Raw genomic sequence first — 26,095 nt, forward strand, 5'->3', positions numbered from 1 at the left:
TGAAGTATAGAAGTGCGTCATAAGATCGATGGTGACCAGCCAAACGAGTTGTAGGGCTTGAGACACGACCGTCTTGACAGGCATCATCTTGGACTTGAACACCCACGGGTAGTTCAAGCTTAAGATCTAAGCCAGACACCACCCCTCACCCTCCATGGGAAACGGGAAGTATTTAGTGTAATAACCTAACTCTCTCTCTGGAAAGGGAACACATACCATGGCCCCTTTAACCAGGAGATTGAGAGTTTTTTTTTTTTTACAAAAAAAGAAATCCGGTTTACGGTAGTGAGAACACGCCGTTGAAACACGGAAAAGCGGCGAGAGAATTAAATCCTGACGCCCTTATAAGACCCACAGAAAAGGATATATCCGGCAGAAGTTTCCACACTGCCAGGATCTCTGAGATGGGTATTATATTTTAACACTTCCTGTTGAGGGGTTGTCGGGTGTTTCGCGTCCTGAATAAAATGCAGGAACAGCGAAAACACCCAATTTTGACGGAAGCCTCTGCAACCCGAAACACCAAGAGGTGGCGGGAATGGAGGGGCTTCGAGGGGGTACCGGGAGGGGTGAAGTGAAGCACGCGCCCGTCCCGAGGGAGCTACCCCTAATCTAGGCGCAAGACCGTCAGGGTTTTCTCTTACTAGAATTTATAGTCCTGAGGGCTGGCAAGGGTGGCGAGACCGTCCCCAATCCCTGGGAGGAGGAGCACGACTCGCCACGCTTTGCTTTTGAGCCTCCCTTCAGTCAGGACCGAGGTGGGTCTGAGGCTTGCTCGTCAAGCGCAGAACCCACACTCAGGTCGTCCAGGAGGTCAGCCTGGTATGCCTGAAAAACAGCATAGTGTGCAGAGCAGCACCAGCCTGACCTGCTGCTTGATAAGCCCTTCCCACTAAAGTGGAGGTTGTCCTACAAGGCTTTGAGGGGAAAGAGGGCTTCTTAAGTGACGATGTCGAGCCTGGCGAGAGATAGCCCGTAAGCGTCTCTTCGACCGGCGGCATCACTGAATACCCCCGTGCCTCAGCACCCACGATAGTCGAATATAATGACGTCGAGGGTATGTGAACACGGGAAGAAAATATATATATATATATATATATATATATATATATATATATATATATTTTTTTTTTATTATTATTTTAGGGGTTCTCCATGAGCGAAAAAGCTCTTCAAGGAGGTTATCAAAGAAAGGGAAGGGACCCATGAGGCGTTCCCTTTCTTAGACTGGAAGATAAAATCTATCCCCTAATTGGAGCGTTTGGGGGTCTCTTTTTCACGTGGCCAGTCCAATCTGGCAACCGCACGAGTAACAACATCGAGCAATTCCTCCGTAGATTTTTTATCGCGGACGGAAAGCTCGGAGGCGGGAAGAGAATAGCGATCCACCTCATGATCCGAAGAAGCGTCGGAACGCGCTTTGAGATCATGTGAAGGACCAGCTGGGCTTGGGGAGAGAGAGTGAGAAAAAGGGATCAACCCGTCTCTTGCTCCTCAGCCAAATCCATGCACGAGCCCCACGAACGATCTTTTCGTGAGTGCTGACTACCGGAAGCAAGCGAGGCGAGCACGCCCTGCTGCAACGCGAGAGCAGCGTGCTCTACCCCCAAACAAACTGCAAAAACTGATGTGTGCCGTCTTCAGCTATAGAGCAAGAAGAGGGGAACACACACAGTTTGCTTTCAGTCATTCTCTCTTTCTTTTTTTTTTTTTAGAAATATATATATAAATAATATTTTCTAAACAGAACAGAAAAATAGAACAACGTTCACTGCACACTGCCTAACTGAATCTATCTCCTAACAGAGGAAATTAAGTTTTGACAGGGTGTGTGAAACACACAGAAACAGAATCGCTCTGAAAAAAGAGTTTCTGACGACACCTGGTGACCTATCCATTTATAGCCTGGCCTCAGGTGCATCTAATGATTACATCAGCCGAGGCTATAAATTCCGGTCAATGTTCATTGACGTGTTCCACACATTTATTCAGCTCGGCTCACAGCTAAAGCTGTTCCCCGTAGCGCTTAGCAGCGCAACATCGTAGTGAAGCCTTTTGTAAAGGGAACAAAGTGCTTCGTATTACAGCAAATCTTTTTCCCCTCCCATGGTGAGCTGTGATGAGGTAAAAGTCAGAGCATTTCTAATTTTGAATAGAAATGTATTCCTTCTGTCTTTGTGAGTATAAAAGTCCAATGTAGTGTATCCTCACCAAATATTCTCCTACTTAAAATGGATAATCAAACTCTCCACTGTTAAACAGCTGGCACTTCCTGTCAGACAGCTTATAAGAGCGCCCGACAAACGCCTCGGTATCATTACTCTGATGTTCCAATTCACTGTAAATAGATCTTCATGACATCTGCTCTCTGAAAACACTACAAAAGGAAAGGTTATACATTTTTATCACAGGGCAGAAATACCTAATCAGTGTCCTGACATCTTTGAAAAGTTGTTTTCTCTTTCAAGGGAGTGAGTATGTATTTTCATGGATGAGCCATTGAAGAAATTCTGTTATTTTTTACTCACCATTACAGTATATCGCGCCAAACCTGTATGACTTGATTTTTGAAGAACATCCTGACCACTCTTTTCCATAAAATGAAAGTGAATAAGGACTGTGGCACCATTTAAGTATCATAAAAGGGGTCGATATGACTATTGTGTGCTTTATTCCATTTCTTTTTAAATCAAACGAGACCAAAAATGTACTTAGGCCTTCTATTCTTTTAAATTCTTGACCTCCACCCTACTGTAGCTTCCCTTTTTGCATTCAGAAATAGCGACGTCCAATTTGTCAGGGAACAGTTCATTTGAGTTTGATATTTTCTTTGAATCAGCTGATCCAGTCCACAAACGTAGTCTGAATGATTAATTCTCCACTCCATTCATGTCAATGATCCAGTCACAAAGGTTAAAAGATCACTAGTTGGGAAGATTTTCAGTGAAAAATTATTTCAAATGGGTCTGGTCATCACACAATTGCATGAAAAAGATTGGCCAGGATATGCTTCCAAAATGCAACTTTTGTGTTTTAAATTTAAAATAAAAAATTTAAAATAAATAAAAAGTAATACGGGGTTGGGACGACATGAGGGTGAGTAATATGGCAGATATTACATTTAAGGGTGAACTTTCCCTTTAAAACCAGTAACATTGTACTGCAGTAAAATGTGCCTCTAGATAAATGAGCAACTTTACCTCAAACTCTTTTCTAACCATGGCCATAATCATCAAACTTATCGCCATTGTGAGTAAATTACGTCTGCAGGCGTTGTGAAAAAGATTCACTCGTGTGCAGCGTGTATTGTCTTCTTTGGTGCTCGATTTAAATACTGCTTTCCTGCGAACCCTGTGTGAATCGAAATGCATGAAAGCTCAACAGCAAATACCAGATGCCAGAACATTATGAGATAATGCAGCACATCAGCAGCTGATGTAATTGTTGAGTGAATCATAAAGGCAGAATTTTCTACACTATTTCCTCCCTTAGTGTTCTACTGCTGCATAACATCTTTATTTATAGCCTAAAACTTTATACAGTCCTCTTTCAAGAATTCTAAGCTTTGAGTTTGATCGACTGTGAAATTCAGCATATAAATCTGGTCTGCAACTTAAAACTGGTTATACATAAATGTGTCATGATGCTCCTCAGAGCTGATAACTCACTACCCTGCACAGCCACCACAGAAAGCACCTCCACTGATATCCTGTTAAACTCATCAAAGCAGCCCCAGGCTCCTGTTTGTGCCAGGCCATTGTAGACGTTGCCACAAGACTGAGAGATGGATTGAGCAAGAGAACCGGTGAGAAACGAAAGAGAGGGAAAGAGAGGGTGAGAGATAGAGTACCAGGGTTGTGTGCCATTTAAAATTGAATTTGAATTGAAGTAACGAATGGGATTGTAATTCAAATTTGAATTTAGGGAAGTAAAGTTACGATGGAATAAAATTTAATTAAATCCATATAATTAATCATATAAATTACCCTTAAACATACTTACACAAAGGCATAGTTCAAGAAACATTAGACAAGGGGTCGGCAACCTTTTCGACATGGAGTGCCATTTTTTAATATTCCCGGTCAATAGCTGGCTATTTTATTTCTATGATGTTTTTCACACCTGCATTCCAATCTACATTTTGATGTAAACCTTCGCGATCACGCAGCGTGTGTTCTTCAGCTGAATGGGAGGCTAAACACGTTTACTTGAACGATTAACCGAAAATGAAGTTCTGCCGGCTCGTGTGGCGTGAATGGCTTGCAAGTCTTTTGGGTATACTGCAGTCTAGTCACATTTTAACTTTTTGTTTAGTCTCCCATTCAGCTCATGAAAACATGCTGCATGATCATGAGGAAGGATTACAGCAAGATGTAGATTGAAATGCAGATGTGGAGTTTCATATAAATAAAATAATCTACTCCTCTCTCTCTGTTGCTGGCAAGTCAGTGATTACCCCTTCACGTGCCAATGCTGGCACACGTTCCATAGGTTGCTGACCCCTGCATTAGATGATATGGCAACACTTTACAGGAAGGTTCTATTTGTTAACATTAGTTAATGCATTACATATCATTAACTAATTATGAACTATTATTTATTTTTTTTTATTAATCTTGGTAAATGTTTTCAAAATGCTATTATTTACTGTAAGCCCATAATGCAATAACTAATGTTATATAACATTAAATGTTAAAAAAAATACATGTGTTAGTAAACTGTTAAATATGTAGCTATGTTAACTAATGATTTTTACTCATATTAACAAATTAAACATTTTCAACTTAAAGTTTTACCGATGATATTTATGTTTTGAAATGCCATAAATTAAATTGCATTTTTAATTCAAATATACATTTCATTATATTTAATAAATTAGCATATATGGAACATGGTTGAGGAACACTTTATTTCCTAAAGTGCCCTAATTTACAAAATTTTGAGATTTTGAAAATAAATATATATTTTCTAAAAGTTATCTGAAATCATGTGGTGGACATTCTCTTTTGTTCATGTCAAAATGTCAAAAAAGTTTGCTGGATGTGTTAACTGTTTTGAAAGTTCTGAAATTAGTGCAAAACCTTTGTGTGATTGTTGAATTTCTATGAATTGCTAATAAGTAATAATGACTTCCTGTCATTGTAACTGTCATGAATTGAAAGAGTTGCAGATCAGAATTTCAGATCAGATTTTTTCTCAACCCTGACGAGCACACCATTAGAGCGCATCAAGCCCAAGAAACAAAACCAGAATGCCATGCAAAATTATGCATTACAGATTTTGTTTTCTGGAAACATGTTCCCTGGTTCACTGAGATTAAAGCTTATAAAGAGCAACAAATGCTAAACAGGCGTTTTCTGAGTGGATGAATAGCATTTCCAACCCCACATTAATATTCTAATCACGCTCTGTTCACTTTCCCAGCTGAGTAACCAGCACACCCTGTTTTCAGTGGACTGGAGACAAGTGGAGCCTTCCATGGAGGAGAGTTTGCTCTGACACAGATGAGAGCTGACCTGGGAATTGATTGTGGGTGTCTGTGATCCTAAACCCAGTGTAAAGAATCCCCCCCCCACCAGTGGGAAGCCATGGCCATTAATGATGCAGCTGTCTCAGCAGGCAGGTACAAGCCGGATGAGGAGATTAACACCGCATCTCTATTGGCCGCCACATTATAAGGCTTTTTTCTCTGCTGGCAAATATGGCTGCAAGCAGTGATGAGGCTTGCATAATGAGGGGACAGTTGACATAGCTTCAGAGGTAAATAAACCTGGCCATCAGAGCCTTACTAATCTGCTGGTCCCTATGGTGGGAGAAGACATATCTGTGCAACTTAATAAATAGCTCATAAGGTGATGGACAGAGTCAGATGAGGTACAAAAAGTGTATAGGGATGCATGAATTGAGACAAAGAGATAAAGACTCATCACAGGAAGCCGAGAGCTTGCTGTGAACTCAGTGAACTTGATAATTAGTTCCTGGCTGTTTAGCTATATTATTTTTGGCCCTTTTGCAACTTTTTGTGGCCTTTTCTCCATTTTAAAGACAGGGAAGATCAGGAAAGGGACTAAGAAATAATAGGTAGAAGAGATGGACATGGATCAGAACATGACAGAAGTCGAAAATAAAACTTGGATTGCCAGCAGAAGAAACAAATGGTCAAGGTTGAGCTGGTTCGCTTGAGAAAGGTTGCATCTGCTGATAGATGTCGTAACGAAACTATCAAGGAATATTCTAAATTTAATACAAGTTAAGTTCAATTAACAGCATTTGTGGCTTAATGCTGTTAAAAAAAAATATTATTAATAAAAAAATCGATTCATTGATCATTTATTTAAAAAAAGAATAAATTGTGGTACAAGTAAAGCGCTTACATTGGAAGTGAATGGGTCAAGTCCATAAATGCTAACACACACACGGTTTCAAAAGTATAGCCACAAGACATAAACATTATACATATTAACAATCAGATGCACAGGTAGAAGTCTAAACCTGCTTGGAATTACTGCCTGCCACACCTCCGCAGGTGCCTTCATTTGTCCAGCTACAGGGTCATCAACCGGGAGCCATCATGGATGTTTCGCCCCATTGATCCCGGAACATATCCTGGTGGTGGAACAGTGGGCAGGAACATCTCACTGCCACCCCCCCACAGCTGAACACTGGATCCAAGCGATTATAGTGTGAAAATCTTCCAATACCAATTACCAATCTTGTCTGTGTAAAGTTCTATCCAAATTTACAACTTTGTTTCCATGACAACGAAACCCTGTAATCCCAGTATTGGATTTAACTTTACACTGATAAGGATAGTAAGCCATTTTTATGATGTTAACTTGTATTATGTTTACATCTTAACTTTTTGAAAGTGTGAAATTAACATTCATTGTCTTGCCACATTCACTTTCATTGTAGGTCCCTTACTATAACAGCTTTTTATTATTTTAAATAAACGAAGGAAGAGTCAAAATAATTTTTTGTGATAATCAACATTATTACATAAATGCTGTTAATTGAGCTTCATTGAGCTTGCCAACAAGCATTTTTCTCCATTGATGTCCAGTTAAAAATAAACCATGTATTCTGACTAAATAATTGTTTTGCAAGCAAATCGCAAATATTTCAAAATTTTATAGCAGATGTGCTTATAGCTCAGTGGACGTAATACAGAAAACGTCCTATTTTAAATTAAGATCATCTTAAATTAAGATCAGATTAGATAAATTATTATTTTTCACAAATTCATATTACAGAAGCAGATCCTTACTGTGTTTAAGATAGGATAATGCATTTAGGAAATGCTATTCTGTAATAGCTTTTGTCCTAAATGAGATCCTAACTGAAATAGCCACTGTTCCCAATCAGATAATATAGGATTCTGAAGTTAGGACCTTTCTGTAACACACCCCCAGTTGACTAATACTAAAGATTAGTAAACTCAGGTAACTAAAAGAAACAAAAAAACATGAGCAAATATTGCAGCATGCAGGTTGCATACCTTTGGGGCCTCTTGTACCTATCATTGATACGAATGGGAATGATAACGAACAGCGCACACCACACTGCACATTTTTTTTTTCTTATTTCTGTCTTGTTTCAAATTAAAAAATTGAAACATTCTTTAAACAAGATGAATGTACTTGAAAAGAAAAATGATGTAAGATATTTTGTATTGTAGTCAGATAAATCCAACAAAATGTTGTGGGGAGTATGCTTAAAGCAAGCAAATCTTACCCCATTGGAAAATTGTAATTGTTATCTTTTTTTTGTACTAGAAAACAAAACAAAAATACTGAGCAGGGACTAAAGACCAAAAGTTTTCATTTTGGTTCATTCTGAGCAGAAACATTACTTATTTATTTGTTCTGGTTCCGGCTTCCCACAGAATCCTTTCCAAAGGGTAACCAGTTACAATTTAATAAAAGAATGGTTAATAACGTTCTTTATAAATTGGCAGTACTCTGTGCAAAGGATAGGTGATGTTCCAGTTGCAGTGTTTCCAGATCTCACAAAATAAATAAGGCACCTGGAAATACAAATATATAATACATACTCAAAATAAGGGACTTGCCTCACCCAAAATAAGCAAAAATAATAATATGAAATGAAAAAAAAAGTATAGAGTAACCTACTGTATATAACAATGTATTTTAAATAAATGTATTCTTACTATTAAATATTTCACAAAAAATATTTAAAAAATTCATTTGGCCACCTAAAATCATGCACGCACACACACACACACACACACTTCATAGGCACCTTTGGACTAAACGTCACCTTTTTTTGATCCAAGATGGCGGCGCGGTAGCACGCAGAGGCCACTCCGGATCCACAATGGTGCTATTTTTGTTAAAAAAGCCCGACTTTTGCAACACATGGACATCGGAGCAACCGGTGTTCGTGTCTACCATCGCCAGACACTACTGAAATATAAGACTCATGCAAAAACCAAGCTGCATGATGACCTGCAGGAGGCGCTATGCGTACTCGGCTTGCTGCGGAGACCAGGCCTCCAGCCCTCGGCGTCGCCTGATGCCGGTGGCCGGGGGAGAGGGCGTCGTAGCGGTGTGTGAGAGCGAGCGGAAAGAGGGCGGGGTCCATGCTACTCTAAAAACAAACCCTAGCCGGCCGGCTCTCCCGTCTATCCTGCTCTCAAATGTTTGCTCCCTGGACAATAAACTGGACTATATCCGACTCCAGCAGGCTACGCAGCGTGAGTTTAGAGACTGCTGCGTCTTTGTTTTCACGGAGACGTGGCTCAGCGACAGAGTTCGGATGCCGCCATTCAGCTAGACGGGCTCGCCTCGTTTCGTGCCGACAGAAATACAGCTCTCTGCGGTAAGACTCGCGGTGGTGGCTTGTGTGTTTACATCAACACGGAATGGTGCAAGAACTCTATGCTAGTCTCTAGTTACTGTTCATCGCTGTTGGAGCTTGTGACTGTTAGATGCAGACCTTTTTATCTACCACGGGAATTCAGCACTGTTTGCATAACCGGAGTTTACATTCCCCCCAGCTAACGCTAAGGAAGCGCTCTGTGAACTGTATGGGGCTATGAGCGAACTGCAGAACACTCACCCCGACGGACTGTTTATTGTCGCCGGAGATTTCAACCATGCAAATCTCAAGACAGTGCTCCCTAAATTCCATCAGTATGTGGACTTTGCAACGAGAGGGGCGAACGCGCTTGATCTTGTTTACACAAACATCCCAGGCGCGTGCCGGCGGAGCCCCGCCCCCACCTCGGCTACTCAGACCACATCTCTGTTATGTTAATTCCAGCATACAGACCACTCGTCAGAAGCACAAAACCACTTCAGAAGCAGGTGAAAACCTGGCCAGCAGGAGCCATCTCTGCTCTTCAGGACTGTTTTGAGTGTACTGACTGGCACATGTTCAGGGAGGCTGCAACATATGGCGATTCTACCAACTTGGAGGAATACACAGCATCAGTGACCAGCTACATCAGCAAGTGCATTGATGATGTCACTTTCTCCAAGACCATCACCACACGCTCCAACCAGAAGCTGTGGAGGACTGCGGAGGTGCGCACGCTGCTGAGGTCCCGAGACTCCGCCTTCAGAGCAGGCGATAAGGCAGCCCTAAGAACAGCTAGGGCCAAACTGTCACGGGCAATCAGAGAGGCAAAGCGTGCACACGCCCAGAGAATCCACAGTCACTTCCAGGACAGCGGTGACACGCGGCGCATGTGGCAGGGCATCCAGGCCATCACCAACTACAGGACAACATCAGTTGCCTGTGACAAAGATGCCTCCCTTCCAGATGCGCTGAACGACTTCTACGCTCGGTTTGAAGTGCAGAACGACGTGGTGGCGAGGAAGTCCACCCCTCCTCCCAACGACCAGGTGCTCTGTCTTACCACGGCAGATGTGAGGAAAACTCTATGTAGAGTCAACCCACGGAAGGCTGCCCGACCAGACAACATTCCTGGCAGAGTGCTCAGAGGATGTGCAGACCAGCTAGCAGATGTTCTTACCGACATCTTCAACATCTCTCTGAGCAGCGCCGTCGTTCCAACGTGCTTCAAGGCCACCACCATCATCCCCATGCCAAAGAAGTCTTCAGTGTCCTGCCTCAACGACTACCGTCCCGTCACACTTACACCCATCATCATGAAGTGCTTCGAGAGGCTCGTCATGAGGCAGATTAAGACCCAGCTGCCCCCCTCACTAGACCCACTGCAGTTTGTGTATCGTTCAAACAGTTCAACGGACGATGCCATCACCACAACCCTCCATCTGGCCCTCACCCACCTAGACAATAAGGACTCATACGTTCGAATGCTGTTCATAGATTTCAGCTCAGCATTCAACACAATCATTCCCCAGCACCTGATTGGAAAGCTGAACCTGCTGGGCCTGGACACCTCCCTCTGCAACTGGATCCTGGACTTCCTGACTGGGAGACCTCAGTCAGTCCGGATTGGGAACAGCATCTCCACCACCACCACACTGAGCACTTGGGCCCCCCAGGGCTGTGTGCTCAGTCCACTGCTGTTCACTCTGCTGACTCACGACTGTGCAGCAATGCACAGCTCGAATCACATCATCAAGTTCGCCGATGACACGAACGTGGTGGGTCTCATCAGCAAGAACGACGAGTCAGCATACAGAGAGGAGGTGCAGCGGCTGACGAACTGCTGTAGAGCCAACAACCTGTCCCTGAATGTCGACAAAACAAAAGAGATGGTTGTTGACTTCAGGAGAGCACAAGGTGAACACACTCTGCTGAACATCGACGGCTCCTCTGTGGAGATCGTCAAAAGAACCAAATTCCTTGGTGTTCACTTGGTGGAGAGCCTCACCTGGTCCCTCAACACCAGCTCTATCACCAAGAAAGCCCAGCAGCGTCTCTACTTTCTTCAAAGGCTGAGGAAAGCACATCTCCCAACCCCCATCCTCACTACATTCTATAGAGGGACTATTGAGAGCATCCTGAGCAGCTGCATCACTGCCTGGTTTGGGACTTGCACCGTTTCGGACCGCAAAGCCCTGCAGAGGATAGTGAGGACAGCTGAGAAGATCATTGGGGTCTCTCTTCCCTCCATCAAAGACATTTACAAAAAACACTGTATCCACAAAGCAACCAGCATTGTGGACGACCCCACACACCCTCACACAAACTCTTTACCCTCCTCCCGTCTGGCAAGAGGTACCGAAGCATTTGGGCCCTCACGGCCAGACTGTGTAACAGCTTCTTCCCCAAGCCATCAGACTCCTCAATACTCAGAGACTGGTTTGACACACACGTGTCCTGAGTTGCACTTTAATTACTGTCACTTTATAACTGTCTGCTACCTCAATAACTGCTATGTGCATAGAACATTATCTCATAGTATGTTATGTTTACATTTTTAGAAACTGTCATCTTTTTGCACTACTGAGTACTGGTCGGCGCTGCATTGTCTATTGTCCTGTTCATTGTCAGAAATTTGTTGTACTGTCCTGTACTTTTTGCACATGTTTGCACGTGCACTTTATATAGGTATATGTAGGTTTTTTTTTTTTTTTATATAGGTATTTTATTTCGTTGTGTTGTCTCATGTGGTCCTGTGTTGGTCCTTTGTTGTTTTTATGTAGCACCATGGTCCTGGAGGAACGTTGTCTCGTTTTGCTGTGTACTGTACTAACTGTATATGGTTGAAACGACAATAAAAACCACTTGACTTGACTTGACTTTTGTGGCTCGAATGATTATTGTTATGTGGCAGACAAGCCTCTTGTTCATCGTGAAAGGAGGAAGCAGGAACCGGGTTATCAACCAAAAAGACTTTAATTACAACAAAACACAAAACAAACACTGATGTGCACACGCACACACACACACACACACACACACACACACACACACACACACACACAGCGGCTGCGTGCGTCTCTCCCTCTATCTTGAAATGGTATACTCGGCTCCTCTTTATCCCTCTCTCGGGTGATTGGGCTGATGGGGAAAGAGAGAGAGAGGAAAAAGAACAAAAAAAATCTTTCTGGCTTATTGGGCTGATTCAGTGCAGGGCGTCCATCGTTACCGCCCTGCCACGCCCTCCTCCTCACATATTAGAATTATTTTTTTAACTAACGGTTTCCTTCAGAATCAAAGTACATTCTTATGTTATACAAAAGATAAGCCTATTTTTTTTCGGGAAATGAGAAACTTACTAGAACAAAATTAACCCGTTATTAGTTAGTTACCAGAATTTTAAATTAATGTTATCACTCTGGAACAATTGAAAAGGATTTCACTCCTCTTTACAGTTATATTCTGCATACACACACATACACACAAAAAAAAAACCTTTTGAACCATTTAATTTTAGTCCATGATACAGAGTAAGAATTTTTTTTTTTACAGTGATAACTGCCATTTGCAACATGTGACACCGTTTTTTTTTTTCTTCTTGATAAAGTAAACAGGGGCAAAATGTAAGACAAAAAAAAAGGAAAGAGATACCCCCCCAAAAAGAAAATCAATGTGGCTTCTGTAGTACACTCGAGGTCAGTTCATTTCAACACCCTGTGATATTTTTAACACATCTACAGCTGTGCTTGTCACCTTGTATTCCATCTGCTCAAAGTTGTTGAAAAGGAAGTCCATGATGCCAAGGGCTCGGCCCAGGTCCGTGGTGGTCTCGGTTTTCCCCATGACAGCCGGACCAGCTGGGGCTTCACTCATGACGAGATGAAGTGACTGTGTCAGGGTGATGTAACATCTGCATTTGAGTAGAGAAAAAGCCACTTTAGCAAACAAACATAAACACACACACATAAATGAATGTAAAATTCCACGCAATATGTGCTGTATAAAAATAGACTGCATTAAATTCAAATATTTAGCCATGGATAAAGCCGTTATGACACAGTGGGTTACGTCTGAGGGTTCGGCTTGAGCAAATTGCTTGATTTTGGGAGATGGTCCACTGCTTTTTTTTTTTTACCTCAAGTTTAACATTGTGTCACCAGAATTTGATACTCAAGAACAGGTGGATTTACTGACTGACCAATTTAAACAATTACAGTGTTTTATTTGTTTAAAAAAGGCTATTTGACAAGCCTTTACCACTTAATAATTTGCATTAGTTTGCAAGGCACTATGTTTTATGATATTTACACAAACAGGAAATGTTCCTGAATCATGAACATCCTTCACTGGACCTGGAAAAATCTTTTATCCTCCTGAGAGGCAAGCGTGACTGCTGTGTGCCTTTTCCATTTCCTATTTGATATGAATCTAGAAGCCCCTAATAAACAATTTTTGAATAGCAAATAGTTTTCCTAAAAATGTATGACCTCATATGACGAAAGTGGGACTAAGTTGTTAAAATGTAAATGTAAAGAAATATAAGGGAAAGGAGGAGGTGAGAACTGGGTTGACAATATAAATAATAGTTTTAATGAGAAACTTAAACAAATGACACAAACACACACATGACTGTCAGCTGACCGTAAACGATCTCTCTCTCTGTTGCACCACCATCCGCAGTCTGCCTTTATCCCTCTCAGAGATTTAATTAGCCTGTTATAGGACCGGGTGTGTATAATCACTACCCAGCCTGCCCTCCGCCCTGTCACAGTAAATAATACCAAGCTATAAAAATCTAAAAAATCTCTTTTTCTTTTTAATGTTTATTATGTTTCCAGGAGTGTTGGTTATTTATGTTTTTAAGACATTCCAGATATTACAGATGTGTACTTGGAAAACCACAAATAAAAAAATTATACAAAATAAATATTTGATTTGACTTTTATGTTACAATGGCATGGGTTCGTTCAAGGTTGAAGTGCTTGAAGTTCTTGAATTTGGCATTTTCAAATTTAAGTCCTGGAAAACCCTTGAAAATCAAGAGGTATTTAAAAAGTTCTTGAAATATAGAAAATCTTAAAATATGTTGCTTAAATCATTTAATAAATGTATTTAGTTATTGTTGGAAAAACACAATGACAGACCACTACTGTATACGACTGCTGAAGCAAGCTGCGCGTAGACGGCGCTGTCACTTGGCACCTGTTACTTTTGGGAGCACTTTTCAGAATGGGCCAATCACAGTCAAGTGTTACTGGAGGATTTAAAAATATATATTTTATAGATACTGCTGTTGCGGATTTAAAAAGTATGAAGCCTTGCAACTATCAGTTATAATTCAAATTTTCTCTCCAGAGTGAAAAAAATTACATGAGATGTAAAACATTTTCAATGGTTTGAATGCAGATCAATGGAGGATTTCATTTTGTGAGCCATCTAGCACCCCCTTCTCTAAAGAAAGCTTTGTGTTTTACAAAATAGGTTATTTCTGACAACATCTGGGTCAATATCAAAATATGTTGACAAACATGTACCATACATTTTTAGTCACGAAAAATCTTTAAAATAGCTAGAAAAATATAACCTAACCTTTAATGCTATGAAATGGCTTGACTTTATTTCTCAAAATTTTTTGAAAATATATTTTAATTGTTAATTGCCTGAAATAAATCCTTGTTCCCTTCACCTGGTACACCACTTCTATGACATGTAAAGTTATTTGTGTTATTTGTTTTTTACTTGTTTTTAATAAAAGCATTAGTGCAAGGCCGAACAAGCGTGCAAAAAGCAAAACAAAATTATTATTAATTTCAATAATTTAAAAAGAATGTTTATACATTGATTTCATATAATTGGTTTTATCAATGTTAAAACCTATATATATATATATATATATATATATATATATATATATATATATATATGGTTTTATCAATGTTAAAATAAATAAATGTATATATATACAAAAAGTTGTAGAAAATAATTTTTAAAATGTTCAGAGGCTGCTTAAAAATGCATAGAATTATTTTCCCCAGCATATTAAAAAGTTATTCACATTTTAATTATTTTTACACAAAAATATTTGGTGTTGTACTCCACTGAACCCTCAAAATGTGGTGTTGTAACCCATTTTGCTCTCTTTAGTGTTAACTTGCTTCGTTCGTGAAACAAAATTAAATAATAAAAGAACAGCCAAGTTGTCCTTTATGAATAATAATGTCAAAATTTATGACAAACATACTTTGGCAACAAAATATCAATGTTCTCTTTTTCAGTCAAACAAACAAGTGATAATGAGTGCTGCAGTGTTTTACTAACCACAAATTAGCAAAATTATGATTTAAAGCAATGGCCTGCATTGTACAATACTGCCAACCATGTTAAAATAAAAGTTAGCCTTATAGAGAGACACTTGAGCAAACACACACATTAAGTTTGGCAGTACAAGTTAGAATATATAACTTCCCACTCTCTCACAAGCTTTTATCAACTTACAATTTCCTCACAATGGAGAGCAGTATATATAGTCAGTCATTACACACAAGCGAAAACAGTGACATCACAATGGGAATTTATTAATTAGCTAACGAGCCTGTCTCAACCAATTAAGTTTATTGAGATATAAGGCTGATCAACCAATTGAGAGAACAGGTTGATTTGTATGTCACAAGAAACATTACTTAAAATTGCTGCTAATGAGTAATTATATTTTAAAATCTTATAGTGCTGTGATGTTCTGCAATTCATGTTTTTAATTCCCTGCTTGTTTTCCCACGTATAATTTACTGCAATGACACATTATTGAGTAAATCAAAGCTTTTGTTTTGCAGCTTATTATACCTTTTATCTGAATAGATTTTCCAGTGTGAGGATGTTTGAATGATGTACAACGTTATGTGTAGTCACATTGGTTACGTGCACCACAATGACCACAATGTTACCTTCAGGGATAAGTGTCAACATGCCTTGTAATTTCACAGGTGGAGAAGGGATCAAGTCAGACTTAACCAAGTAGTCCCAAATTACATCCTCTTTTGACACTGTATGTGGAGGGTGCTGAAAAACACAAAGTTTTGCGGCCGATTGTAAAACATGCCAAAGTTTATTTATGATGATCTTGATTTGCTTTAAACATTTATTATATTTTGTGGTAAATACAACCGAGAACTATTTTTGGCATTTCTCTTGTTTCTTGAATAGGTCTAAATGGGATTGTTTTAAATTTTTCTTCTGCAGTTTCAAATTGTTTGGCATAATAGCCTCTGCAATAAAAATGTTTCTTCATACCATTCAAATTCCTATTAAGATCTTCTGGTCTACTACCCAATCTTTTTATCTGACAAAATTTAGTATATGGAAGACTTTTCTTTAAAGGTAATGGATGGTAAGAATCAGCTCTCAGTAATATATTATGGGCTGTAAGTTTCTTAAAAAGGTTTGTATGAAGCCAATTTTCTTCTTTTACAATCCATAAATTCAGAGAACTAATTTGGTTCTGATCAACATCCATGGTAAAATTCAAATAATCAGAGCAATTATTTAAGTATTGGTGGAAATAGTCAAGATGTTCAATACTTCTCTTAAAAACACAGAAGCAATCATCCAAATTTATCTTCCAAATCAACACATTAGCACTAAAATCATGCTGTGAATAGATAACATTTCTTCAAAAGACCTATATATTAGTTTGCAAAAGAGGGTGCAAATGCACTCCCCATGGCCACTCCCCTTTTGTTGGATAAAGAAATCATTCTGAAAAATAAAATAATTGTGAGAGAGTACAGTTTCAGTTAAGGTGTTAAGACACTCATTAGAGGGAGCTGAATCAAAATAACATTTTGATAAAAAAATGAGTCATGGTCTCAATGCCTTCATTATGTGTTATACTTGTATACAATAATTGCACATCAAAAGTTTAAAGTACAATATCATTAGGGACAGGATTGATTGAATCAATAAAAGACAGCATATGGCTAGTGTCCTTTGGAAAAGATGGCATTTTTTCAGAAAATGGTCTTGTAAAAAAGTTGACAACGGTAGATACTGAGGATGTTAATGGGTCAATCCCTGCTACTATTGGACAGCCAGGAGGAGTATTTGCATGTCCCGCCCCTGGACATACGAGTATAAAGGCAGGGAAATATGTCTGTTTCATTCAGAAATTTTCTTCGGAGCCAATGGTCATGTATGCAGCGAGCTGCGAGTCACACACCTGTTCTGCTATAGCACTTCAGCGGCTTTCTCCTTCTCTGAGTTTGCCCCTGGGCACTTCGACAGCACAACCTAAAAGAGTGTTTGTTAAAAGAGCGATTTTCTCTAAAAGAGTATTTTCCTCTAAAAGAGCAATACACAGCGGCATTGAACATACTTTTCAGGACGCGTGTTTATAAAGATGCCTTTCTGCCCCTGTGTAGTTCCTCGATGAGGTAGAGTGCTCTCTGCTTCAGTCTGCGCGCCGCTCTCAGCAACCCCCGTCCCTTTATTCCCTGAGGTGCATGATGAGCTGACGACCGCATGGAGAGCACCCCTCTCCACTCGTCACAAAGCCCCTCTCTCATCCGCTCTCACTACACTCTACGGTGGAGCGGCCCACGTGTACACCGCGATTCCCCAGGTAGATAGGGCACTTGCGATCCACCTGTGCCCCGAGAATGCTGCCACCTGGCGGGGTCGCCCTGTGCTCCCCTCCAAGGCTTGTAGGACGACGTCATCATTGGCCGCCAAAGCCTACAGTGCCACCTGACAGGCCGCATCCGCCCTGCATGCCATGGCCCTCCTGCAAGTCCACCAGGCCAAGGCACTCAAAGATCTGCACGAGGGTAGACCTGATCCCGACGTGCGGCAGGAACTGCGCTCAGCGACCAACCTTGTCCTCAGGGCCATGAAGGCTACAGCGCAGTCACTCGGCAGGCAATGGCCACACTTGTGGTTCATGAACGTCATCTGTGGCTGAACTTGGTCGAGATGCGCGAGACGGACAAGACACGCTTCCTAGAACGCCCCTGGACGGGATGAGGAAGATGTAGCTGATCTACCACCTGCCGTCATAGACAAGATCAACCAAGCCAGAGCCCCCTCTACCAGGCAACTTTACACCCTAAAGTGGTGCTTTTCACAAATTGGGGTTCTTCTTGGGCCAAAGACCCACAAAGGTGCGCAGTCAGGTCAGTGCTCTCATTTCGTTAGGAGAGGCTGGAGGGGAGGCTGTCCCCGTCCACCTTGAAGGTGTATGTAGCTGCTATCACAGCCCACCACGACGCAGTAGACGGCAAGTCTTTGGGTAAGCACGACTTGATTATCAGGTTCCTAAGAGGCACCCGGAGGTTAAATCCCTCCCGGCCAAGCCTGTTCCTCTCCTGGGATCTCTCAGTGGTCCTCTCGGGCATTCAGAGACCCCCTTTCGAGCCACTAGAATCAGTTGGACTCAGGAACCTCTGCCTAAAGACGGCCCTGCTGATCGCACTCGCCTCCATCAAGAGGGTCGGGGACCTGCAAGCGTTCTCTGTCAGCGACACTTGCCTGGTGTTCGGTCCGGCAGACACACATGTGATCCTAAGACCGCTGCCGGCGGTTCCTACCATGCCCTTCAGAGACCCGGGAGGAGGCAGACCCAGCCCCTTCGTTGCTGTGTCTGGTACGTGCTTTGTGTACCTACTTGGACCTCACGCAGAGCTTTAGACATTCTGAGCAGCTCTTTGTCTACTTTGGTGGACAGCGGAAAGGGAACGCTCCAAACAGAGGCTCTACCACTGGGTGGTGGACGCCATTTCATTGGCCTATCACACCCAGGCTGTGCCCCCCTTGCGGGTCGAGCACACTCAACAAGGAGTGTTGTGTCCTCATGGGCACTGGCCAGAGGTACCTCCCTGGCAGACATATGCAGAGCAGCAGGTTGGGAAACACCTAATACCTTTGTGAGATTTTACAACCTCAGGGTTGAGTCAGTTTTGTCCTGTGTTTTCTCAGGTCCGAGCCAGTAGAACTCGGTAACATGCTGACAGACTGACCGGGTGGATCCCACTCACTCGGCTCCCTGGATGACTACTCCCTAGCCCTATGGGTCCGCAATTCACCTGTTCCCAGGTTGGCAAGCGTCGCCTTGTTCCCCTGTCTAGGGAAACTATAAGGATTGCGACGACTTTATGGGGCATTGGGGGAAGGGTACGTGCAGTCTGATACAGCTGGTCATTTTGGCCATTTCCGGCTCCTCGGAAAAAACCTGAATGAAACAGACGCATTTCCCCGCCTTTATACCCTTATGTCCGGGGCGGGACATGCAAATTCTGTCTGCCAACTTCTCATTGGCCTTTTTTCATTAATCAGAGGTATATTCAGCGCTCAAGACAGACCCCTAGTGTCGCTTCTTCGACACAATGTCTCATTCCCTCCATCTCAAGATGGCGCCGAGTATGGCTGCTGCGTTGCGAGCTCCGTTACAACACTGCGGTTTATTGTTTGTTTTGTTTACAGTTCTTTGTTTTTTTGTCTTGGATGTTGTCTGCCTTATTGTTTATGACAGACAAACGCTTTTGGACATTGGTTCTACAATTACACATCGAAAACCGGACTTCAAATTCCTTAATGCCGACCCGCTGTTTACAAACACGCCGGCGGAGCCCTTTGTCTGGGCTGCTCGGCCGCGGAAACGCAGAAGGAAAAGAGGAAAACGAGCCGGCGTTCTCATCAGAGTAAGACGTCGTGCAAATCGACCCAGTATACTACTGGCAAATGTTCAGTCTCTGGACAACAAGCTCTGCGAGGTGAGAGCGCGGATCTCTTTCCAACGAGAGACGAGAGATTGCTGTGTTATCTGCCTTACAGAAACCTGGCTGGCTGCGGAGATTCCAAACTATCGAAATCACGGGCTTCTCCGTGCACCGAGCGGACAGAGTGAAAGACCTCTCCGGTAAAAGCAGAGGTGGTGGTGTATGTTTTATGATCAACAAATCATGGTGTGATCAGAGGAACGTACATTTAATCAAGTCTTTCTGCTCTCCTGATCTGGAATTTCTCATGCTTCTGTGTCAACCATTCTGGCTGCTGAGGGAATTCACAGCGGTCATCATCACAGCTGTGTACATCCCCCCACAAGCCGACACAGACCGGGCACTCAGGGAACTGTATGGGAGTATAAGTGAGCAGGAAACAACGCACCCTGAGGCTGCGTTCATTGTTGCCGGGGACTTTAACAAAGCCAACTTCAAAACAATCGCTCCAAAATACCACCAACACATAAAGTTCAACACACGAGGGGACCACCGGGTTTTAGATCATTGTTACTCTCCTTTCCGGGAAGGCTACAAATCCCTCCCCCACCCCCCATTTGGCAAATCGGACCATTCTTCCGTTCTACTTCTACCTGCTTACAGGCAGAATCTAAAATGGGAATAACCCACCCTCAGAACGATCCAGTGCTGGTCGGACCAATCAGACTCTGCGCTACAAGACTGTTTTGATCACGCGGACTGGGAGATGTTCCGGTCCGCCTCTGATGACGACATCGAGGTTTACGCTGACAGCGTAACGTGTTTCATCAGGAAGTGCGTAGAGGACTTTGTTCCGACCAAAATTATACGGATATACCCCAACCAGAAACCATGGGTTAACGGCGATGTTCGCGCGGCACTCACTGCGCGGACCTCCGCTTTTAATTCTTCTAACACGGAGGAGCGTAAACAAGCCAGTTATGCCCTCCGTAACACTGTCAGTACAGCCAAACGCCAGTACAGGCACAAGCTTGAAGGTCAGTTCAACACCACTGACTCTAGAAGTATGTGTCTGCCAGGTGGTTAGAATGGGCAGCAACACCTCCTCATCACTGACCCTCAACACTGGAGCCCCGCAGGGCTGTGTTCTCAGCCCACTCCTGTATTCCCTGTACACACATGACTGTGTGGCAACACATAGCTCCAATGCCATCATTAAGTTTGCTGACGATACGACGGTGGTAGGTCTGATCACTGACAATGATGAAAGAGCCTACAGAGAGGAGGTGCACACTCTGACACGCTGGTGTCAGGAGCACAACCTCTCCCTCAACGTCAGTAAAACCAAGGAGCTTGTGGTGGATTTCAGGAAGAAAGATGGAGAACACAGCCCCATCACCATCAATGGAGCACCGGAGTCAGCAGAGTCAGCAGCTTCAAGTTCCTCTGTGTCCACATTACTGAGGAACTCACATGGTCTGTCCACACTGAGGCCATTGTGAAGAAGGCTCACCAGCGCCTCTTCTTCCTGAGATGGCTGAGGAAGTTTGGAATGAACCACCACATCCTCACACGGTTCTACACCAGCACTGTAGAGAGCATCCTGACTGGCTGCATCACCGCCTGGTACGGCAATAGCACCGCGCACAAATGCAAAGCCCTGCAAAGGGTGGTGCGAACTGCCAGGAACATCATCGGAGGTGAGCTTCCCTCCCTCCAGGACATAAATACCAGGCGGTGTGTGAAAAAGCTCGGAGGATCATCAGAGACTCCAGCCACCCGAGTCATGGTCTGTTCTCACTGCTACCATCAGGCAGGCGGTATCGCAGCATCTGGACCCACACCAGCCGACTACATGACAGCTTCTTTCCTCAAGCAGTCAGACTGTTGAACACTTGATCTATCAGGATCAATAATTAGCACTGCACTTTATTAATCTATAATCTCACACTGGACTGTCAACATATTCTCCTCAATATACTACTTCATATACATATATATATATATATATATATATATATATATATATATATATATATATATATATATATATATATATATCATATACTCCTTACTTATTGTATTGTATATTGTGTATTCTATATTGTGTGTATTGTACATAATTATCGGGTTGTGTTAATATGTGTACATTTGATATGTAAATTGTGTTGTGTAAGTATGTTGTTTACTGTAATTGGTATATGTCTCGTCACTGTCATGACTGCTATGTTGCTCGGAACTGCACACAAGAATTTCACCTACTGTTGCACGTGTGTACATGGTAGTGTGACAATAAAGTGATTTGATTTGATTTGATTTGATCAGGGAACAGAGATTACATCCGTAACCTAGACGTTTAGTATTCTCACTAGTTTTAAAGAGTGAATCAAGAATTTCATGAATCTGATCTTTAAATAACATAGTCGGATCACCTGGTAATTTTCTATACATTTTAAGTGATACTTGACAATCAGGTTGATCACATTTACATTTACATTTATGCATTTGGCAGACGCTTTTATCCAAAGAGACTTACAGTGCACTTATTGCAGGGACAATCCCCCCGGAGCAACCTGGAATTAAGTGCCTTGCTCAAGGACACAATGGTGGTGGCTGTGGGGATCGAACCAGCGACCTTCTGATTAACAGTTGTTTGCCTTAGCCCCCTACGCCACCACCACTCCAAACTGATCAAACTATGTACTAAAAAAATAATTAATTCCGATATTTCTAAAGAATTTTTATGTCAAAATGCTTTGCTTCAAAAGTTGGAACAAATGAAAACCCCTTATTAATAAACGAAATATGAGATGCATTCAGTGTCTTACTTGAAAGGTTGAATACTTTCACTTCCTAGTTGTCCATGGTTTTCTGCTGACTTGTCTTCTTTCCCCGTCTAGTGCGTGAGAATTGTTTTCTCTGCGCCGTTTTATATGGTCGCATCTGCATCGACCGGCAGATAAAAACTTGAGCTAGAGCTAGAAGATGAGGAAAGGGATGTCAAGTCAGATGTTTGTAGTTGTTCTTGTCGGTGGATATGGGAGTTCAAGTGGCTAGGTTTGGATTCTAAAGGTCTCCAGTAGTAGATTCTATCTTCCTGTTTCTCTTTTTTATCCCTATTGATCTTTTTGATTTTCAGTTGTTTTCTCTTCAATTGTTGAGTGAGTTTCTGTTGTTGGTCTCGACTTGTGTTCAGGAGTTCAAACACTTCAGTCTTCTGATGTGGTGGTTCTGAAAACCTCAACTTTTTCTTCATATTCTTTCTCCAAATCCTTCAAATAATACTTTAGCTGATCCACAAGTAAAGTCATCAGATCCATTGTGCACTAATGCAGGATGGTATGTAGAATTTTGTTTTTATTGCAGTGGCTATTATGCCAAACAATTACAACCTACAGAAGAAAAAAATGAAAAACAATCCTGTTTAGAACTATTTAAGAAAAAAGAGAAATGCACAAAACAATTGCATAGTGGAGACAAAACATAATATACGTGCATGAGGATGCGGAGTTGCACAAGGTTAAATAATCATTGCCCTCTGTTTTTTTTTTTTTAAATGGAGGTACAGTTTAGGTTAAGGGTTAGGATTAGGTCTGAGGTTAGGTTTATTGCTTTGATTGGTTAAAGGGATAGTTAATTCAAAAATGAACATTCTGTTATCATTTACTGACCCTCGTGTTGTTTTCATTCCATAAAACTTTCTTTCCCCAATGGACCACAAACGGAAATGTTACCATTTCCTAAGTTACCATTCACTTGCATTGTATGGAATAAACAAAGATGACATGAAAGTGAAAAACGACTGAGGCTAACATTCTGTCTAACTTCTCCTTTTGTATTCCACCAGCAAAAGAAAGTCATATGGGACTGGAACAACATAAGTGTGAGGAAATTATGACAGTATTGTCATTTACCTGTGTACTATTTGATTTCCCTTTCAGTAGCACAACTCGTTGAATATGCTGCTAGCAAAGCTACATTTGAATCCCAGAGAACACAGGGACTGAGCAAATGTATATCTCATTGCACAATAAGTTGCTATGGATAAGTGTCTTCTAAGCTGATACAATTTCTAATGGTTTTCAGAAACAAAAAGGGGTACTGATCCCGGAACATGTATAGCTTGTGTTTATGAAGCATTTTGGATATGCAGTATCTTCATGCCATTACTTATTTAGGTTACTTTAGAAAAACTAACTATGCCCATTAATAACTTCCAGTGCCTATGGAGCCATCTGTGCCACCGGTGCATCCTTTCATTTCAGTGTGAATGAAAGACAGAGCTCTGACATGGTCAGTAGTGCACTGCAGAACTCAGAGACTGACCATATGTTCAGGAAGAAGCACTGCTATTTATTTGACTATCAAACAGGACCGTCTCTGCTTTGTTATTGTTTAAAAAGGCGGCAATACTGCTCGAGACAGATCTTCTAAAGCAGCCTGTCTAAAGCAGCCTGCTGTTGTCTTTGAGCACAAGGACGTTAGGACACATTGTCATCACTGACTCACCGTCATGTTGTTTCAAGTCTGTACGACTTTCTTTTTTCCTTGGAACACAAAAGGAGATATTTTGAAAAGTGCACTGGTCACTCTTTTTCATGCAATTTTAATGAGTGGGAACTGGAACTTTCAAGCTTCAAAAAGGATGCAAAAGCACCATAAAAAAACAAATCAAAGTAGTCCACACTACTCATGAGTTATATTCTTCTATAAGTTGTCTGAACCTATACAATAGCCTTTAAACCCCCCAAAATGTTCCTCACTGTAATCTCGATTTTTGTTTTTTATAGAGAAAAGGAGGGACGAGTCAAAATTAATTTTTGTGGTATTCAACATTGTGCCACAAATGCCTTTGATTGAGCTTAACTTATTTTGAACTCGGAATATTCCTTTAAGAAGATTTGAATACAGTGCATGAGTCATAAGAACCATTTTTATCCTTTTTGTAGCTTACAAGTTCCATTACCTTTAATTGTACTGTAGTTGCACAGAAAAGAGCAAGCAAACAATACTTCATAATGTATTTGTTTGTATTCCACAGAATAAAAAAATCTTTGGAATGACATGAGGGTGAGATGACAGAATTTTCATTATTGGGTAAAATATTCCATCAATAGTCTCTGTATGTGCAAGCTGTGATAAAGACTCCAAGTACTGTAATTCAGAGCATCTCACCTGTGTGTGAGTGGCATGATGACTAATTGTGGTGTATTACCCAGATAATTGTATAAATAGAGGAACTGGGTGTAGCAGATGTTTGTGATGCAATGTTTTTCTGTCTCATCTCAGCGGTGGTGGAGTTGGGACAGCCAAACTAAGGCCTGAGAGTTCTCCACCTGAGAGCCGGAAACACAAACTCTGAGTCTAGCTAATGTGTGCCGCAGGAGGGAGATGATTATGAAGGCTTAGCAGGAAGAAAAAAAATAACACCTGAGCGGGATAAAAAAACATTATCCCATTTCTAAGCCACTCTATGCAGCTTTCATTAGGACTTCTATTCTACAAAACTGTGGGTCTTCAAGTGAGACCAAAATATGAGCAATCACGTAAGAGCACATTGAGACTCTCATTACAGAGACAAAATGTGTGAATAGAGCCAGTATTACATATCCTTTTCATGAGATGCCTAATGCATGAGTGGTGGTGGTGTAGTGGTCTAAGCACATAACTGGTAATCAGAAGGATGCTGGTTCAAGCCCCACAGCCACCACCATTGTGTCCTTGAGCAAGGCACTTAACTCCAGGTTGCTCCACGAGAATTGTCCCTGTAATAAGTGCACTGTAAGTCGCTTTGGATAAAAGCGTCTGCCAAATGTATAAATGTAAATGCGTTGGTTTTACTGATCCTCGGAGATCTGAAGAAATCTTTCTCAATGCTGTGGATTGAGTAGATACAAATAAGACAGATGACATGGAGAAAAGCGGTGGTACCTTTTGCACAATGATTTTGGCCACCACATCTCTCGCATGGACGTCGATGGTACAGATGGTCCTTCTGCCTGTCTCCAGGGGTGAGTTGGTCAATCAGCATGGTGATGAGGATGTTTCAATGACTCACTTGTTTTTTTTATAGTATTCCTTCATTGCTTTCTCATATCCCTCCTCCAGTCTCAAGAATGCCATACTTACACCTGTTCTCCACCAGATTTGGGTGCAGGTAAGGGCAACCAGTCAGAATACAAACAAAAGAGATATTTCTTCAGGGTGCATTAGTCATAATGCTTCTATTTAGATTTTTTTATTATGATATACATGTTTAATTAAAATTATATTATCAGTATAACAATGACTGAAAAGTTCAACTGAAAAATGTAAGTGAGTTTCAGAAGTTCTTCTTTTGCTTTAATATTGCTTTCAGCATGGACTCCACAAATTTGGGCAAAAATTGATGATCCATATTATTTGGTGAGTTCTCAAATATTATATAATTTAAGAATGTTTCATAGAGCCTCATGTGTGCTCAGTGGAAATGAGAGAACAAGGTCAATCTCACAATCTTATTTTATTAATGAACAAGAAATAGTACAAAATCTTAAATATTTTGTCTTTTTTTCATGTCACAAAGTTTC

At 41.5% G+C, this 26,095-nt stretch overlaps 1 pseudogene; it reads right to left on the minus strand.

The window, feature by feature from the left end:
* The window catches only part of LOC127633193 (dynein axonemal heavy chain 9-like), a 184,909-nt pseudogene that overhangs the window by 154,399 nt on the left and 4,415 nt on the right, over positions 1 to 26,095 (minus strand).

Source organism: Xyrauchen texanus, chromosome 40, assembly GCF_025860055.1.
Source record: "Xyrauchen texanus isolate HMW12.3.18 chromosome 40, RBS_HiC_50CHRs, whole genome shotgun sequence".
Taxonomy (NCBI): Eukaryota; Metazoa; Chordata; class Actinopteri; order Cypriniformes; family Catostomidae; genus Xyrauchen; species Xyrauchen texanus.